The sequence below is a fragment of the Pinus tabuliformis genome, chromosome 3_2, assembly GCF_031772625.1.
Source record: "Pinus tabuliformis cultivar Carrire ecotype Pingquan chromosome 3_2, CPIR1, whole genome shotgun sequence".
NCBI lineage: Eukaryota > Viridiplantae > Streptophyta > Pinopsida > Pinales > Pinaceae > Pinus > Pinus tabuliformis.
Window position 1 is genome coordinate 802,687,162 of NC_142302.1, and position 14,120 is coordinate 802,701,281.

Here is a 14,120-nt window from a genome sequence, read left to right on the forward strand (position 1 = left end):
CAAAGTCTCTGACTCCTACTAGCTTTGCCTCTTCAGACTAAATTTTTTTCTCTTCTGCCAAATCTGCATCTATGCCATATGCACTGATGTCAACTCTGCTCTGTGCTCCCCACTATCTGATTATTGCTAGCCTCTACCTCTGTCACTTTTACATTTGACTGCATCAAACATCATTTCTCCATCCTACTACCATGTACCTATGGGCTCCTATAGCAAGGTAATGATCCATGAGACAAAAAATCTCAATGGACCGTACCCAAATTTCTGCACTGTTGGGACTAATACTTCACACCACCCCACCTTTCAGTTGAAGGTATGGCTGCATGTGATCCCTCTGCCCACTTGGCTCAAAATTTCCCCCTACTGGAGGTCTCTGCTTTAGTGGATGCCTCCACTCTGTCTCCTCTCTACTTCTCTAATTGTGGTAGCTCCACAACTTTTTGAGACTTCTTCTGAGCCTGCTTCTTCTCTGCTTGAGTGGATCTCTCCACTTAGTCCCCTCTCTGCTTCTCTAATTGTGGCTACTCCACAACTTTATGAGGCTTGTTCTTCTCTGCTTGAGTGGATCTCTCCACTCATTCTCCTATTTTCTTCTCTAATTGTGGTTGCTCCACAACTTTCCGAGACTGCTTCTAAGGCTGCATATTGAGAGGTAATTAATTCTCCCTCTCAACCACCAAGACTCTAACCTTTGTCTTGCTCCTCAAACTTTGCATGCATCTTATACCTCCAGAGTGTAGGAATTTACAGGGTAAGTTCCTTAGACAGAACACCAAAGGACACCACTCACAAATAGATCACAGATCAATACACTAGTATTTTGACGTGGTTAAAACCCTCAAAGAGGGAAACGGTCCACGGCCTGAGCCAACGCGACCACTTCAGGAAATATATTAATAAAAGAATGAAAATTTACATAAGCTTCTCTCATGAAAGGTTACACTACAAATGACCCTCCATGCTCTTTAAATAGAGATCATGGACCAATCGGGTGTTAAGGCATGGATCAAGTGTCGATAATACTGAGGAGAGAATGAACCGTCGGATTACTACATATCGTGACTGTCGAATTGTAAGTTACAAAAGTACATAGTAAAGAAACACACTCTACCTAACTCTACACTAGACCAAGTTATACTAACTATTTCCTATGTGTCAAAATATCCTAACATCCCCCCTTAAGAATAACTTGGGATAGGATTGAAGGATTTACAAATATGACACAATAGGAGAAGGAAGGAGGCACTAGAGCCTATCTCCCCTTAGTGACAACTTCCTGAACTCCAACCATAAATCGAAGTTTAGTAAACTTCGCCTCTATGAGAGCCTTTGTAAAGATGTCTGCAACTTGATCATCTGTTGAACAATATTGCACTTCAAGAACATGGTCGTGAATGAGCTTTCTGATGAAGTGCATGTGCAGTTCAATGTGTTTTCTACGCTGATGTTGGATTGGATCTTTGCATAGTTTAATGGCACTTCGATTATCACACCAAAGTACAGTCGGATGTTGTTGCTGAAAGCCAAACTCTAATAGGATCTGACGAAGCCACAAGGCTTCCTTACTAGCTTCTACAGCACTACGATACTTTGCTTCTACTGAAGAAAGAGAAATGGCACCTTGTTTCTTGTGTGTCCATGTAATAGGTCCTGAACCAAGAGTGAGCACATAACCTGCAGTAGACTTCCGATCATCAGGGTCACCAGCCCAATCGGAATCAGTGAAACCAACCAATAGAGGAGATGCTTCGGCACTGTAATGAATCCCAAACTGAACTGTACCTCGAACATAACGAAGTATTCTTTTAGCTGCTTTCCAATGACTTTCATGTGGGTTTTGCATAAACCAAGCAACAAGGCCAACAACAAAGGAAAGGTTAGGACGAGTATGGATTAGATACAAGAGTTTTCCTACAAGTTGACGGTATAAGGTAGCATCAACTTTAGGGGAAGTAGAAGTGGCTGAAAGTTTGACTCCAGATTGAAAGGGAGAAGGGGCTGGCTTATAGTCTTCCGTGTGAAAATGGCATAGAAGATCATAGGCATACTTGGACTGGGAAAGGGAAATACCTTCCTTGGATTGTGAGACTTGAAGACCAAGAAAATAATGCAAGTGTCCTAAGTCTGTCATTTCAAACTTATTTTTAAGGCTGGACTTCACATGGTTGATAAGGTTGGGATCACTACCAGTGAGGATAAGATCATCAACATAAAGAACAAGAATGATAAGATACTTGCCCACTTTCTTGGTGTAGACAGTATTGTCAGAATGACACCTAGAAAAGCCAGATTCTAAAAGAAAGCTATCCATTTTGGCATACCAAGCCTGAGGAGCTTGCTTGAGACCATAAAGGGATTTCTTAAGCCAACATACAAGGCTGGAGTCTGTTTGTATAAATCCAATAGGTTGTTCCATATAGATTTCTTCATGCAAGTCCCCATGCAAGAAGGAAGATTTAACATCCATCTGATGGAATTCCCATTTGAAAGAGGCAGCAAGGGAAAGAACAAGGCGGATAGAGTTCATTTTGGCAACAGGGGAGAAGGTTTCAGTGTAGTCAATGCCTTCAACTTGTGAAAAAACCTTAGCAACAAGATGAGATTTATGTTTATCAATTTTCCCATCTGGTCCATACTTGGTTCTATAAACCCATTTGCATCTAACAAGTTTTCGTCCCTTTGGGAGAGGAACAAGATCCCATGTATCATTTGCCAATAATGAATGATATTCTTCATTCATAGCTGCTTCCCAATCTGGATGGCCTGAAGCTTCTCCAAAGGTGTCAGGATCATAATTCACTGAAGCTTGAGCCAGTAAAGAAGAGGCTCTATCAAACTAAGAACGTGTACGTCATTGATCTGTAGGATCACCGACAAGATCACCTGCTGCATCATGAGTAGCACGGACCCATTTTGGAAGTTGAGGAGCTGAAGGAGGATCCTAAGAAGGTGGGGGAGGATTGTCATCCTCACTTTCATCATCTGAAGAAGAAATATTTTCAAAAGTAGAAGAGATAGGGAGAGGTGGCACATCCGCCAAACTAGGCTCGTAGGCAGATATATTTTCAGAAAATTTTACATCTCTTCTAATGATAAATTTTTTGGACTTAAGTGGAATAAGTCTATATCCTTTGACATCTTCAGAATATCCAACAAAAATACATTTTCCACTCTTAGGTTCTAAAGCTTTATGCTTCTCCTCTGGAATATGGGCCCATGCTTCACTTGCAAAAACACGAAAGTGACTTACCTCTGGTTTAATTGAGCTCCATGCTTCTTCTGGAGTGATATTCTTTAAAACCTTAGTAGGAGTGCGATTTATTATGTAATTTGCATAGTTAATTGCTTCTGCCCAAAAATTAAGACCAAGTCCTTTAGATTGAAGCATACAATCAGCCATTTCCTTTAAGGTGTGATTCTTCCTTTCAGCTACACCATTTTGTTGTGGAGTATATGGAACAATATGTTGCATTTGAAATCCATTCTCAGTGCAAAAGTTGATGAATTTGTTGTTAACATATTCTTCGCCATTATCAGATTTTAGCTTAAGAATTTGATGTCCAGATTGTTTTTCAACAAAGGCATTAAAGGCCAAGAACATGTTAAATACTTCACTCTTGAGTTTTAAGAAGTATACCCGAGTGCGTCTGGAGAAATCATCACTGAAAGTTAAGAAATACTTGTAGCCAGAGAATGAAACAACTAGAAGTGGACCACATAAATCACTATGCACAAGCTGTAAAGGGGCTGAGGCGTGCCAAGAGGCACATTTTTCAAAACTATCCCAATGATGTTTTCCGAGTACACATTCAGAACAAACACCATCTCTCCAAGATACCATTGGAAGACCTGTGACCATATTTTCTTTACATAGATTCTGAAGGGAGCGATAGTTTAAGTGACCAAAATCACTCATGCCAAAGTTTGCTCACTTCATCGTTATGAGCAACAAATACCGAGGGAAGATTTGATGACCCAAAGTTGTGAAACTTATACAACCTTGTAGAATCATTAGCAATGCCAGTAGCTAAAATCTGTCTATGATCTGTTAGGTTCTTAATTACAACGTCGTGAGGTGAAAATTCAACGCTTTTACCTTCACCTAAATGAGTTATCTGATATACAGATAGAAGGTTGCAGGATAAGGTTGGAACACATAATACATCATTAAATTGACCATTGTCTATATGAACAGTTCCAGTCCCTACAGCACTAAGAGACCTATCATCACCAACATATATATTTTTGGTGTTACAATCATTTAAAGAAGAAAACATGGCTTTGTTTTTGGCCATGTGATAAGAAGCTCCAGAATCAATGAGCCACTCATGAGAATGAGAAGAAGAAGATACATTTAGTGCATAGCCAGACCGAGATGCTTGACAACCACATGCAGAAAGTGTTATTCCTAAAGATGAAGTTGAAGTTGAAGAGTGCTCCAAATGGATGTTATGCTTCTTCATTGCTGCTTCCAAGGCTTCCATCTTCTTAAAGCATTTGGATTCTAAGTGGCCATCTCAATTACAGAAGTTGCAATGTCTATCAGTCTTCTTCCCTTTGTTTTCATTTGTCTTATCATTTTGTTGAAATGATTTTTCAATTTGAGGCTGAAATTGCTTAGGACCCTTGTTTCGTTTACGACCATTCCTTTTAGGATACAACTTCTTAGGATTCTTTGAATTTGGTTGCTGCTGGGCGGCTAAGGCTTTCTTAAAAGAGTTTCCAAGATTAAGAAGACCAAGGTGTAAGAGTTTTTCTTGTTCTCTTATTAAAGAATCACAAGAGGAATCAAAGGAAGGGGACTTGTAGGCTTGTACTTGAGAAATGAAGGCTTCTCTTGTAGAATGGAAGGTGGAAACAAACACAGAGTAGGCTGGTCCCAACTTAATAAGAATGGAATAGATAAGGTTACTATCTTCTTTCTTAACCTTAACACCTTCCAAGAGAAGTCTAAGGGTCCTGAACTTGGACAAAAAATCTTCAATGCAAGAAAAATTATTGGGGTCCAATGTAAGCAACTCATTTTAAGTTGATGGGCTTTAAGTTCATTTTTAATTCCAAAAACTTTAGTAATCTGTTTCATTGCTTCATCAGTAGTATTAAGTTCTGCAATATGGAATCTAAGATCTGGAGAAATAGACATCCCTATCAACCCTCGTGCTTGATCTTGCCTATTTTCTCATTTAGCTGCCTTATCTTCATCTTTCGGTTTGGTTTCTTGGCCTGAGGCTATTTTGTAGAGACCTTTACTTCTAAGTAAATCCACAATGTAGGACCACCATTGGAAGTAGTTGGTGTTGTCAAGAATAACTTGGCATGGACTTTCCATTTTAACAGAAACTGAAGCTATAGATGCTAAAACTAAGTGTTCCAATGGAAATATCTCGAAAAATTAGGCTGGTTAAAAAAAAATGGCTCTGAAAACGGCTTTCGGATGAAGAAGTTATGGCTTTTTGAAGAAAATTTGATGAAGATGCCGACGAAGTGCGGGAATGTGGGGAAATGATTGATAATGTTAAAAAAAATCTGCCCCCTTTCCAAACTTAATCTAACTAGCTCAACAAAAAGAAGACTTGAACTCAAGACCTCTACTCTCATAAAGTAGTTTTGGACCAAGTGAGCTAAACTAAAAGTTTAGTAATTTTTGGAAAAGAGGAAGGATTTTTTTTTTTTTTAGTCGCTGAAGCTTTGGGCTGTGTGCTTACTTGAGAAAGCTCTTTTCCCTACAAAACAAAAAACAAAAAAACCCAACACGGACATACAAAAAAAGCAAACCTTACGACTCGAAGTTAGCTTTAGCCGGAAACTAAATATTTTCCTCAATGTTTCTAATTTTCCGAGATCACACTAAGACGTGGCAGAAAAGAGCATATGCATGAAAAAAATCCTTCCTTTCTGTTTCTGATTTGCCCAGATCGCACAGAGTCGCGAGGAAAAGAGAATACACAGAAATGAAAGGTATAGATCTAGTAATAAAAAAAAAATCTAAATAAACCGAAACTGAAATAAACAGAGAGAAAATAACTGTAAACTGCAAATAAACATTGTATACTTACAGATCTTAAAAATGACGTAGCTAGGTCTACCGGAAACCTTTTCGCATGAAACGAAAGGGGTTCATCACTAGAACAGATGCTCCTAACACAATAGAGCAGTCCTCTCGGCCCGAAAGTAGTCATAAACAATAGATCTAGGAAACTACAGTCGGATACAGTTCTACCAGCTTCAGATTTGGATCACCAATGGATGCGGCCCTTAAATAGCTTTGATACCATGTAGGAATTTACAGGGTAAGTTCCTCAGATAGAACACCAAAGGACACCGCTCACAAACAGATCACAGATCAATACACCAATATTCTTGACGTGGTTAAAACCCTCAAATAGGGAAACAGTCCACGGCCTGAGCCAAGGCGGCCACTTTAGGAAATATATTAATAAAAGAATGAAAATTTACATAAGCTTCTCTCATGAACAGTTACACTACAAATGACCCTTCATGCTCTTTAAATAGAGATCATGGACCAATCGAGTGTTAAGCCCCGGATCAAGTGTCGATAATACCGAAGAGAGAATGAACCATTAGATCACTACATATCGTGACCATCGGATTGTAAGTTACAAAAGTACATAGTAAAGAAACACACTTTACCTAACTCTACACTAGACCAAGTTATACTTAACTATTTCCTATGTGTCGGAATATCCTAACAAAGAGCATGCAGGTTCTTGGCTCGCATACCAATATGTTTCATCTATTCTACTATCACAAAATTTTCTGAAAAAGGAGATGATTTTAAATCAACGATATCTCCCTCATTTGAACTCCAATTCAGACAATGTTTGTTTGTTTGTTTTGTTTTGTTTTGTTTTTTTGTTTTGTTTTGTTTTTGTTTTTGTTTTTTGTTTTTTGTTTGTTTTTTTTTTTTTTAATTTGGGTATTTTTTCACAAGGAATCCAGATTTGCTATTTGTTTTTGAAAAAAGTTTCATCAAAAATTTCAGATCTTCTCTGCAAACTCACCGCCCAAAAAATTCCAAAAAATTCATGCTCCGATACCATGTATATTTTTACTGTAGATTCAACAACTTATGTGATTTGTAAAAGATAAGACAAGAATATACTCTACTCTTCTTAGTGGAAACCAAAAATGATCGATGAAAAGAATAAGAAGAAAGAGGAAGAGTATCAATTGCACATCACACAATATTTCTCTAAGGAAGGAAACTACTAAAAACCTCGACTATCTATATTGCATTAATCCGAAGATTTGAGAAGAAATACATTTTTTGTTCATCGAAGCCAATTCCCGCAATACTAAAATATAACTCTTTGCCTCACAAGAAAGCTCAAGACAACACTTAGCCAATTCTGCTACTTGCCAAGCACATACTTGCACAATTAGTCAAAGAATCTGAATGAATACAATATGCTCTGCTCAACCTTGAGCTCAACTTGCACAATTATTTCCTATCCTCTGCATGATTGACTTGCTTTGGTGAATTCTTAGCCAAACTCCTAGCCTTCAAGATCTTTATTATTACATTGTTCCCTTCGGAATTAGCCCCTATTTAATGAGGAAATTTCTTAATTATGAATTGTGAAATTCTCATAGGCCTTCATTTGATTGCATGCACCATATGTACAACTTGAAAAATTATACAACTAATAGTACATTATCCCTCAACTCTAATCTGAACTAGGTCTTTCTATGAACTGACATGCATGACTTATTTATGAGTGAATCTTCAGTTAACTAGTATGGTACTGGTGATGCATTGGTGCACTACTCCACTACTAGACAGGTCTCCTACTAGTTCCGCCAATAGTTAGAACTAATTTAACTTACTATAACTCAGTTAGAATGAGTTATCTAATAACAACTCCAAAGAACTCAACCTGGGCTGCTAAAATTTATGGATCACTCTAGATGACTCTAGATAGACTTCCAACTCGAATTTACTAAGCCAACTCAGCCAACTTAACTTAGTTAACTGCTACAAGCTGCTATGAGAATAAAATTTTGATTTAATTCAAAACTTAATTCAAGGACAATGAAATTGGAATTTCTAGATGCTATTTTTAACATTTCTTGTTGCAAATTTCAACATTAGAGACTAGATGTTTCCTATGACAACGTGCTCGAGAGATTGAAGGAAGGCAACATTATAGGCAAAGAAGTAGGAATAGTATACTAGAGCGCTATGCCCAGTGGAGAAGAAGTTGTTTTGAAAAGGCTTCCAAGTATAGGAAGATGTTCTTCACATGATCATTTGTTTTCTGCAGAGATCCAAACATTGGGTAGAATCTACCAACGCCGCATTGTGAGACTCATTGGTTTCAACTCCAACCAAGAAATAAATCTAGTTGTATTTGAATACACGCCTAATAGAAGCCTACAGGGAAATATTTTTCATGGGAAAAAGGTGGTCATCTTCACTGGGATATAGGTTATAAGATTTCACTACAGGTCACAAGGGACTTCACTACCTTCATCATGATTTCTCTCTACTTAACATTAATAGGTACATAAAATCCATCAACATTCTCTTGGATTCCAATTTTGAAATTCACGTTGCACATTTTGGCTTCGCTGAATTTTTGCAAGATTTTGGTACTTCAGAATGCATGTTTGCAATAGCAAGTTCTTATTGCTATATTGCAATAGGTAGGTATTTACATGACTTTAAAATTATCTTTCGTTCATTCCCTTAATATCCTTGGCTTAGAGGGCATAACGCATTCGAAAATGCATTGACTGTTTTATTAAGTTTGTGTTGACCAAAAATCAAATAACAAATTGTAATGTTAACTTTATAAAAAAAGTTAATTTATTTTTTAAATTATTTTAATTTTATTTTTTTAATTGTGATTGGTTGAGTCCACTGGAATCTTATTATATCATGACGATTTCATCGTCACTTACTTACAGAGTACAAAGGCTTACAATTAAACCTGCATTTACTATTTCGAACATAATATCACACTAAATCAATTTTGATGTAACTAAACATTTCGAATTATTCCTTTGAATGCTTATCATCACCAGAGTTGCCTTCAAAATTTCTCCATTCGTTTGTATTGCATTTCATGATAACTTCTTATGTTCTTTGGAAATTTTGATTCATATAATGGTTTAACATTGATTCTGATACCTTTTGCTTTTCTGACAAGGCAAGATACACTACCTCTTGAAAATAATCCATATAGTTAATTTATCAACTTCCATGAAACTAAAATTTCCAATTATAATTACTATTTAACAATATTGAATGAATATCTGAACCAACTCTAAACCCTAACTATGAAATGTTTTTCATCCCATAAAAGTTTCTTTGGCTAACCTCAAAAAACATTAAATTAAATGTTTAAACTGGAAAATTTGAAGAGACCTTTATACTATACTATTTATGTGTTGTGATTAAACCTTTGTTGCAGGTTATTTATATGTTGTGATTAGACCTATGTTGAAGATTATTTATGTGTTGTGATTAAATCCATGTTGCAACTTACTCCATTTTCTCTCGAAAAAAGGCATTGCACAACATTTTTTTATTTTCTGGATGTTTGTTAATGCAATCAACAAAACTCATCTCTTAAACCTTTTCCAAAATTAAAATAAAATTTATAGTATATGACTTTATTAATTGCAAATGTCTTAATTGCGAAACAGGTGTTATTTGTAACTTTGAATTCATTACTGGTTAAAATTATTTGACAAACAAAATATCAAAATTGAAGCCACGAGGGCTTCACTCAATGAACCTCTGACCTAGCACGTGCGTTCGTGGCATATTAAACAATACTCCTAATTTGACTACATATTGGAAAATACCCCTAACAATCACATTATTTAACACCCTACCAATACAAACCCAATATTCCTTCCCAATTTAAAAAACCCCTACTTCCACTAGATATTGTGGGTATCCATTTTTTCATTACCATTTTTTATACCCCTTTTTATTTTTTGATTGACTTTGAGCTCCATTTTTATAGCTACGAATATAAAAACCCTTTACCCTCTATATATCCCCCAATAAATTATGTGAATTTTTTCCTCAATATATATCCCCCAATATGAACCCACATGGTATGGTATTGATCCCCCAGTGAAGCCCCCATGATTGAAGCACACTAAACAATTTATGACTTTAAATTTATTTGTTGAATTGAGGCTTCTCTGATCCATATCAAGTTTATGAGAAAACGTTTTTCGGCGTAAATCATATGATAATACATTTGTCGACGCATTTCGAACCAACGAGTGTGGTTCATCGTCAGGACAAGTTGAAGAATCAGATCATGGATACATATTAAATAGGGAGAGCAGATCATCCAACGGCTAGGTTTGATTGAAAAACGGCTATATTAGATCAGACTGGATAAACGACTAAGATTGACCAAGAACAGTTGGAGTTGACTATTTAATTTGTTTAATTATATATTATTATTATGCTAAAACAAATATTATTTTAATACCTATCATATGTTATTTAAGTGAAAAGTTAACCATATTTGAGTTAACAATACTATTAGGGAATATTTATAATAAAATTGATTGAAATGTTAACATATAATAATATATCTAGGGAAAATAATTGTTAGTAATCGAAAGGATTTAATAATAACTAATAATAATTAATATTATATTATTATTATAATAATGTTATAGTATTAATCTTATTATTAATGTCTTGTGTAACTAATTAATATAAATTTAATAGTAAGGTTATTTAATTGGAATAAGTATTAATAGATCTAGGGATATTAGTAAATGTAAGGATTTAACATTAACTAAAATAATATTAATTATTGTTATATTATATATACTAGATCATTTAGATTAGTCATGAAAAGGGAATATCTATACTAATATTTAACATATATTATTAGTCATATTAACTAAAGTAGTATTATTTATTATTATATTCTTGTTATAGTAATAGTATTATTCCTATTATTAATGGTTAGGGTATCAATTTATTAGTAATCTAATAGGAACATATATTAATAGTTCTAGGGAAATTAGTAATTGTAAGGATTTATTGTATTATTATTATTAATATAATAGTGTTATAATAATAGTATTTAATTAAAGGATGGGTAACTAATTAATATAAATTTATTAGTAAAGTCGTTTAAATATCTTATACTAGATAATTTAACCCATTAAGATAGGTATGAAAAGGACTATCTCTTAAAAATAAGAAATCAAGGAAGATTTCCAAAGAGGATCAAAGAACAATGGCTAAAGAAAGCAGGTTAAAGGATAACAAAGGGATTTTTTATTTTATTTTTTTTTATAAGAAATCTAGAACAGGGTATTAATAGAGGAAGGGGGGGAAGGGGAGGAAACGACTAGGAAGCGAGGGTAAATTATCAATTCTTAATAGTTGTAATAATTCAAAATATATAAATAAATTTGATAGAAACATTAATTTTATGTTTAATAAGAATTGTAATAATAATAATATTAATATTCCCCCTCCCTCTCGTAATAATAAAGTTATCAATTTATCTAGTTTCTCCTTTCCCCCTTCTGTTTTAAGCTTTTGGGTAAAGGTTTAAATTTTGCCCTGGCCCCTAAGAAGATCCCGGTAGATGACATTATTTGTGACATAGAATTCGGGATTAGAGGTTTACCTGATAATATTAAGGACACTATTAGATAGGATTGCGTCGTTATCCTTAGGAAGGCAAAGCCCCCTCAGAGCAACCTCAGCAAGGAAGAATTTGTGGCCCTCAGATCCTTAAACCAGAACAAAGATATCGTTGTTCTGAAAGCCGACAAAGGAGGGGCTACTGTCATTCTTGACAAAGAGGATTACCGCAATAAGATGTTAGATCATCTTTATAATAGTGGAAGCTATAAAAAGCTTCCCAAGAACCCGCTAAAGAAGATTTCTAGGACTGTGGCTCTTGCCATCAAGTCCAATAGCTCAGTGAGTTCCCTTTGCCATAAACTCATTGAGAGTAGTCCCATTACTCCAAGGCTCTATGGGCTCCCTAAGATTCACAAGGAGGGGGCTCCCCTAAGGCCCATTGTCGACACCATTGGTGGTCCTACCTACCTTCTTTCTAGATTCCTTGCCTTAAAGCTTAAACCCTTAGTTGGCCGTACAGAGTCCTTTGTCAAAGACTCTGCATAATTTATTGAAGAGCTCAAGGACATAAAGCTTGACGCTGGGGACATTCTTGTTAGTTTTGTGGTAGTCTCCCTTTACACTTGCATCCCTATAAAGGAGGCCATGGAGGTGATCAACCACCTAACAGATCCCGATACCATTCGATTAGTTGAGATCTGCCTCACTTCCACCTTTTTTAGTTTTGAGGGTGAGTTCTTTGAGAAGACCTATGGTGTTGCCATGGGCTCACCCCTATCCCCTATCGTTGCTAATATTTTTATGGAAGATTTTGAATCCAAGGCTCTGGCCTCGGCCCGCCTCCTACCTAAACTTTGGAAAAGATTTGTAGATGACACTAATGTCATCTGGTCTCATGGCCAAGAGGAGTTAGATCTCTTCTTCAATCATCTCAACAGTCAATCCTCCGCCATTAAGTTCACCATGGAACAAGAAGTCGATGGTTGCCTCCCTTTCCTTGATATTCTTATTTCAAAGAATATTGACGGTTCCCTCTCCCACCAAGTGTTTCAGAAGAAAACACATACGGAGCAATATCTTCATGCTAGTTCCCATCATTTCCCGGCTCAAAAGTTGGGCGTTCTCAACACCCTCGCTACTCGTGCCCTAAGGATCTCTGATGAAAAGAGCTTCGAGAAAGAGAAAACCCATTTCATTAATGTCCTTGTTGAGAATGGTTATATTAGACACCTTGATTAGAAGGCTTTCCTTAAAGCTTCTAGAAATTCAGTAGTTAAAAAAGAACCTAAAGAGCGAGTGCCAGGGGTCCATCTACCTTTTGTTCAAGGGACCACTAATAAGATTGTGAGGATTCTTAAGAAGCATAATGTTCCCTCGACCTTTAGACCCCTTAACACTATTCGTAAGTCCCTCCAATTAGTAAATGATCCTATTGACCCTAAGGACATGAAGGGTGTCTATATTATTCCTTGTTCCTTTGGGACCCCCTATATTGGTGAGACTGGATGCTCCATTAATCAAAGAATTAATGAGCACGCAGTTGACCTTAAACATAGGAGAACCAAGTCTTTCACACTAGTAGAGCATGTAGAGAAGACCAAACATCATGTTTGTATTGAGTAGGCCAATGTCATTGCTAAAGTTTCACAGTTCCATCACCAAAAATTTAGGGAAGCCATTGAGATTGAAAGAAAGCCAAGCAATCTCAATAGAGATGACGGTTGGAAGATCAGTAGTTGCTAGGTCCCGGCCCTCGCTTCCTAGTCATTTCCTCCCCTTCCTCCCCTCCCTCTATTAATAGCTTGTTCTAGATTTCTTATAAAAAAAAATTCCCCTTGTTATCATTTAACGTGCTTTCTTTAGCCATTATTCTTTGATCCTCTTTGGAGATCTTCCTTGATTTCCTATTTTTAGGAGATAATCCTTTTCATACCTATCTTAATGGATTAAATGATCTAGTATAAGATATTTAATTAGTAAATTTATGTTCCAATTAGACGGCTTTTCTAATAAATTTATATTAATTAGTTACCCATCCTTTAATTAAATACTATTATTATAACACTATTATATTAATAATAATAATACAATAAATCCTTACAATTACTAATTTCCCTAGAACTATTAATATATGTTCCTATTAGATTACTAATAAATTGATACCCTAACCATTAATAATAAGAATAATACTATTATTGTAACAAGAATATAATAATAACTAATATTACTTTAGTTAATATGACTAACAATATATGTTAAATATTAGTATAGATATTCCCTTTTCATGACTAATCTAAATGATCTAGTATATATAATATAGTAATAATTAATATTATTTGAGTTAATGTTAAATCCTGCATTTACTAATATCCCTAGATCTCGTAATACTTATTCCAATTAAATAACCTTACTATTAAATTTATATTAGTTAGTTACACAAGATATTAATAATAAGATTAATACTATAACATTATTATTATAATAATATAATATTAATTATTATTAGTTATTATTA